Raw genomic sequence first — 6,000 nt, forward strand, 5'->3', positions numbered from 1 at the left:
TTCCCATGAGACTTGTAGAAATATACTCAACTCAATCAGGAGTTAACTAGACTTACATGTCCTGGAGCAGATGACAAAGTCAAGCCTTGTGCGAAGAGGTATTAATTGCACATATGAACCTTCATGTTTAGAAGAGATCCCCTTGTGGAGGGATAAAAAAGAATAGACTATCAAGCCTGGGGCCTGAATTGCTACTGTGAGGATGTGTAGTCCTGTATTTTCTATATTTTGCTACCATGATTATATCAGGAGAGGTACCAAGTCAGAGGGCTATGAGGAGTGATATGAGATTTATCAAAATAGAGTTACCTATGTGTTATGGTTTGAATATGAAATGTCCCCAGTAGGCTAGTGTGTTGAAGGCTTGGTCCCCAGCTGTTGGCACTATTTTGGAAGGTGATGGAAACTTTAAAAGGTGGGGCCTAGTTGGAGGAAGAAGGTCACTGAGAGCCTATCTTCCCCCAGCCCTTCCTGTCTTTCTCTCTCTGTTTCCTTGGTCTCCATGAGGTGGGCAACTTTGCTCTGCCATATGCTTCTGCTGCTATGATGCTCTGTTTCACCACACGACCACAGCACCAGAGAAAACCAACCAGAGTCTGAAACATCTGAAACTATGAGCCAAATTACAAATTTTCTTTTTTTAAGATGTTTTCTTAGGTATTTGGCACAGATTGAGAAAACTTCTGAGGGAATTTCATCTTCAAATAGTAAATGCAATTTAAAAATAAGTTTGTCTGGGTCTACATGTTTTCCCTATACTCTTTCTATATTGAACCTGCAGAACACAAGAATCATGCTGATACATCAAGTCACAGCAATAAGGAGGTGACAAAAGCAAAACAACATTTGTCTCCATAAATTTTAGGACCTCCTTAACTCAGTAAAATTTAGCAAAGCAAATATTTTCTTTAATAGCTATTGACTTTAAAAGTATTTTTACAAATGTGAAACTTTCTGTTCAGACTTTGTTAATGTCTCTATGATAGGAAGACAATGTTATCTACTTTTAGAAACCTTTCATTGTGCTGGTGGAATAGCTCAAGTGGTAGAGCACCAGCCTTGCAAGTGTGAAGTCCTGAGTTCACACCCCAGGACTACCTAAAAAAAGAAAAACTTTCCATTGTAGAAAATTTTAAACATAAAAAAATGTGGAGATACTTTTCAAATTGGTCAGATATTAATATTTGATCAATTTAGTTTTATCCATATTTCTGCCCCATTCCCTACATTGAAATATTGTAACTGAATTCCTGGATATGATGTCATTTTATCTGTAAGTTCCTAATAGTATATCTGTAAGGGACTTTTACAAAAAGTATTACCACATTATAACACTATTATCATGCCTCAAGACAATGATTGCTTAGCTTTGTCTAGATAATGTTCCAATTTCTCTGATTATCTTACAAATATTTCCCGTAGTCTACAAATCATGACACAATGTGCAAACATTGGATTTGTTTGGTTTGTCACTTAAGTATCTGCTAATGTCTAATAGTTCCCCTCCATTTTTTTCTTGCTGTTTATTTGCTGGAATTTCCTACAATCTGGATGATGACATCATGGTATTGTTTAAAACATGTTCATTTACTGTATGAATTTCCCAGGAACTGGAAATTGATCTAGCTGCTTAACTAAATTCTTTTGGGCAGGTGTACTTCAAAGGTGTTTGTTTGCACTTCCTACAGCTCTATCAGATGACACAATATGTCTTTCTCTGTCCTCCTTTTGTGATGCAAAGGTTGATCTGTGAATCATGTCTGATCAACCTGATTCATTTCTTTTATAATTTCTAATAGGATATCACCTAACAATTTTAATAACATTGATGAATGTTGTCACATCTATTATTTCACTAGGGAAAAAAATCACATATTTTAAAGTTCTTTCTGAATTTCTTAGAATTATTTCATTAAAAAAACTTGTTCTTATGAACTGTTTGGTTTTCATCATGTGCTTTTTGTACAGGAAAGGTAGAATAAATGCTTAATTAAAGTAGGATCACTTATATGTCCTTATCAAGAATTTTCTAAAAGACCAGGCATTAGAAAATGAATTTAATTTAATTTCCTTATTTTGGAGTGGGGGAAATTATTTGGGGCTGATTTCTTTAGTTTTCACCTGGTTATGAGTAGCTAAGGACCATGCAGTCCTCTTGTTGGAGAGATGATTGGTTTTCTAAAAAGTTGTTTCTAACTCAGAAATTATGCGACTCAGAATAGTAACAGTGAAGAGCTGATGAACTGGGGGAGAAGGATAGGAGTCATTTGAAATGACATGGAAAGTGGGGGAAGAGGACAGGGTAGGATAACGGGGTGGGGGTGATTCTTCACTTGGTATACAGCTCTTATTTTTAAAATACTAATAAAAAAATCAAAATTTAAAAATTGAGGGTTTACGTGGGATACAAACAGAAGCAAACAAATAACATAACACTTACGTGGGAAATACAGAATTAACCGAATTAATAACAGTATTTTGACTTTATCCTTTCAGGCTAAAAGATAAAGGAGCAAACAAGTCCATAGGTGGTAGGTTTATTTTTCAGAGTTATAGGTTAGAAATTCTAAAGCTAATTAACACACAGCTTAGGACTGGGCAAATAGGCACATAAATTAAATATAATAAGAGTCTTGTTTTTACTGTGAGAAAGGATACAGGTTAAAAATCCTTTATTTAAAATACTTGGGACCAGAAGTGCTTCAGATCTTGGATTTCATATTTTTTGCATCTTAGATATCTTGGGATAGAACCCAAGTGTAAACAAGAAATGCATTATGACTCATGTACTCCATGTATACTTAGTCTGACAGTAATTGTATGCACGATTTTTAATGTGGCAGGGTCTTGACCTTGACACATCACATGAAGTCAGGTATAAAATTTTCTACTGCTATATCATCTTGGCCCTCAAAAAGTTTCAGATTTGGGAGCATTTTGTGTTCAGATTTTCAAATTAGGAATGCTCAATCTGTATTACAGAAAGGGAAAGAGGGAATGTTGGAGAGCCTTGAGTATTCTTACACCTCACTGCTGGGTATGCTGCAAATGCAACCCCTGACTACACTTTGCCCAGAGCATTTCTCTCAAGGCTGGGCTGTGCACCAGTCTTTGAAAGATGAAGTCATGACTGTCTTTAAGACAAAGAACAGATTTCCTTCATTGCTACAAAACTGTAAGTTCTCCTAAGTCAATGTTCTTTAGCCAGAATGAAAATCTTTTGTGTGCTGAGTATTCATCTGAGCCTGGGCATCATCCCTGCGGGGCTGTAGCACAAGGGAGTACTGATGCAAACAATCCTGCTTGCTGTGTTTTCAGTGAAAATGTCCTTTGTCTCTGCTTTGCGAGTCTTGTGCCTTCTTGCCAGCATCCATGAAACAGTAACACGCTAACTTATTAGATTTTAAGAAAGGTAAAATCAAATTTCAAGTCTGAAAGATGCTAGCATGGCATACGGTGTTTTATTGGAACCAGAGAGAGGAATAAGAGGTTATAATTGTAAAGACAGATAGATGATAGAGAGCTAGATATTGTTGTCTATGCATATGTAAATAAGTATTTGTACAAATATTACCTAGCCATATTTACTGAGAGGAGCTGGGGATAACATCTTAGTAGATTGCTTCTGCATTTTGATAGCCCCTAGATCTTGGCTTATAAGTACCATTCCACTCTAATAGGCTCACTGGAGAATTGGTTAATTCTAGGGCCTGGGATGAAAAGTACAAAAATAATCACTAGTTATGGTAGTCCACTCCTGTAATCCCAGCACTCAGGAGGTGGAGGCAGGAGGATCTCAAATTAGAGGCCAGCTTGGGCTACATAGCAAGTTCCAGACCAGCCTGGGGTATATAGTGAGACCCTGTCTCCAAAACAAACAAACAACAAAACAGAAAGAAAAAAGAAAGAAAGAAAAAGAGAGAAGGAAAGAAGGAAAGAAGGAAGGCGGGAACAAAGGAAGGAAGGAAGGAAGGAAGCAAAGAAGAAAGAAAGGAAGCTAAAGAACAAAGAATCTGCTCCAGCTTTTGGTATCAAAAAAGTAAGAGGGTGCTTACATAATGATGAGGACACAAGAGTCAGTCTGAAAGACCAAATTTAGGATCAAAATAAAGGCAAGATTGCTTAAAAAAATTGTTTTTGATTGTACTGGGGTTTGAACTCAGTGATTTGCACTTGAAAAGCAGGTGCTTTATTGCTTGAACCACACCTCCAGCCCACTTTTTTTGCTCTGGTTATTTTGGAGATGGGGTCCCACAAGCCTATTTAAACTTTCTGCTTCTATTGGGATGACACGTGTGGGTCACCATGCCCAGCTTTCTTCCCTTTGACACGTGTGGGTCACCATGCCCAGCTTTCTTCCCTTCTCCCATTGAGATGAGGTTTTACAAACTTTTTATTCACTCCATCCCCTACACCCATCTTCTCACCCCCTCTGGCCTGGAACTGATCTTCTGGATGTCAAGCCATACAAGTAACTAAGATTACAGATTACTTGTTTTTTTGTGGATTTTTTACAGTTAATTTTTTTTGAGTTCTGTATATACTCAAAATATTAACTTTCCGTCAGATGAATAGCTGGCAAACATTTTTTTTCTCATTTTGTAGGTTGCCTCTTCACTTCATTGATTGTTTTCTTTGCCATACAGAAGCACTTTACTTTGATGTAACCCCCCCTTGTTAATTTTTGCTTTTGTTTCCCATACTTTTAGGTGGTGAGGGTAGAAGAAAAATGATTGGATATGATCAATGGATGCTGTACGCATGCATGAAAATATCACACTGAATTCTATTAGTATATACAATTAATATGTGTTAATAAAAATAAAACTTGCAAAAAAGGATTGTTACTCACTAAAATAAAAAATGATGAATGAATAATGACATTCTTTGTAGTATAATGTCAATAATACATGCCAAGAAAAAACAGAAATACAAAATCAACATTTGACAGCCACCATGATAATAATTGTTTCAGACAGAAAAAAAAAGCCATCTTCAATGGAAGCTGAAATTTGTGGATGTTAGTTGATGAAAAAGACAATATTTACTCTCAAAGTATCCCCCTGCACAGTACTTAAAAGTGAATATGGTGACTTTACAGTGGAGAAACCTGGTACTTGTCCCCTTAGCCAAGAGACCATAGTGGAGCAATAATGTAAAACCCAAATGGAACGCCCACTCTGATATGATGCTCAAAGGACACAGCATCATTTTTGTGCTGTTTCCACACATAACATATAGCCTAAAATCTAATTATGAGGACACATTGGATAAACACAAAATGAGCCATATATTTTATAATAAATGCTCTGTGCTCTTCAAAATGTGAAGGTCATGAAAGGCCAAGAAATAGTTCCAGATCCAATGAGGCTAGAAATGAAGACAACCAAATAAAAGGAAGACTGTTGCATTGAATTTTATGCAAGATTTTTTTTACCCTTTCTTTAAAGAACATTAATGGCAAACTGATGAGATTTGAATAAAGTCTGTGCATGAGATAATAGCATATCAAAGTTAATTTCCTGATTTTGATCATTATCATGTGGTTATACAAAAGAATGTCTTTTTTAGGGAATGCAAACTGAAAAGTTTATTGGGAAAGACTTACATGTCTACAACTCACTGTACATGACTATGAACAAATTAGCATAATATCTATATTACACATTCACTTAATATTCAGAGGGCTCTTACATAGATAATCTCTATACAATATAACCTATACTGTATAATCTATATCTATATTTATATCTATCTCTTTATCTGTGGAGAAAAGAAAGAAACTAAAGCAAATGCAATAGAATGTTAACATTTGAAGAATTTATAGAGACTCTTCCTATGATTTTCTCAAACTTTTTAGTAAGGATGAAATTGTTTTTAAATTTGTAAAATTTGAATCTTTACAAAATTAAGAAATTTTTTTTCCTATTTTAGCCAGTAGGTTTTAGTGAAAAATTAAGCAGTTAGAGTTGGGAAAACATATATTTCTAATTCTGGCCA

The sequence above is a fragment of the Castor canadensis genome, chromosome 1, assembly GCF_047511655.1.
Source record: "Castor canadensis chromosome 1, mCasCan1.hap1v2, whole genome shotgun sequence".
In the NCBI taxonomy this organism is placed as follows: Eukaryota; Metazoa; Chordata; class Mammalia; order Rodentia; family Castoridae; genus Castor; species Castor canadensis.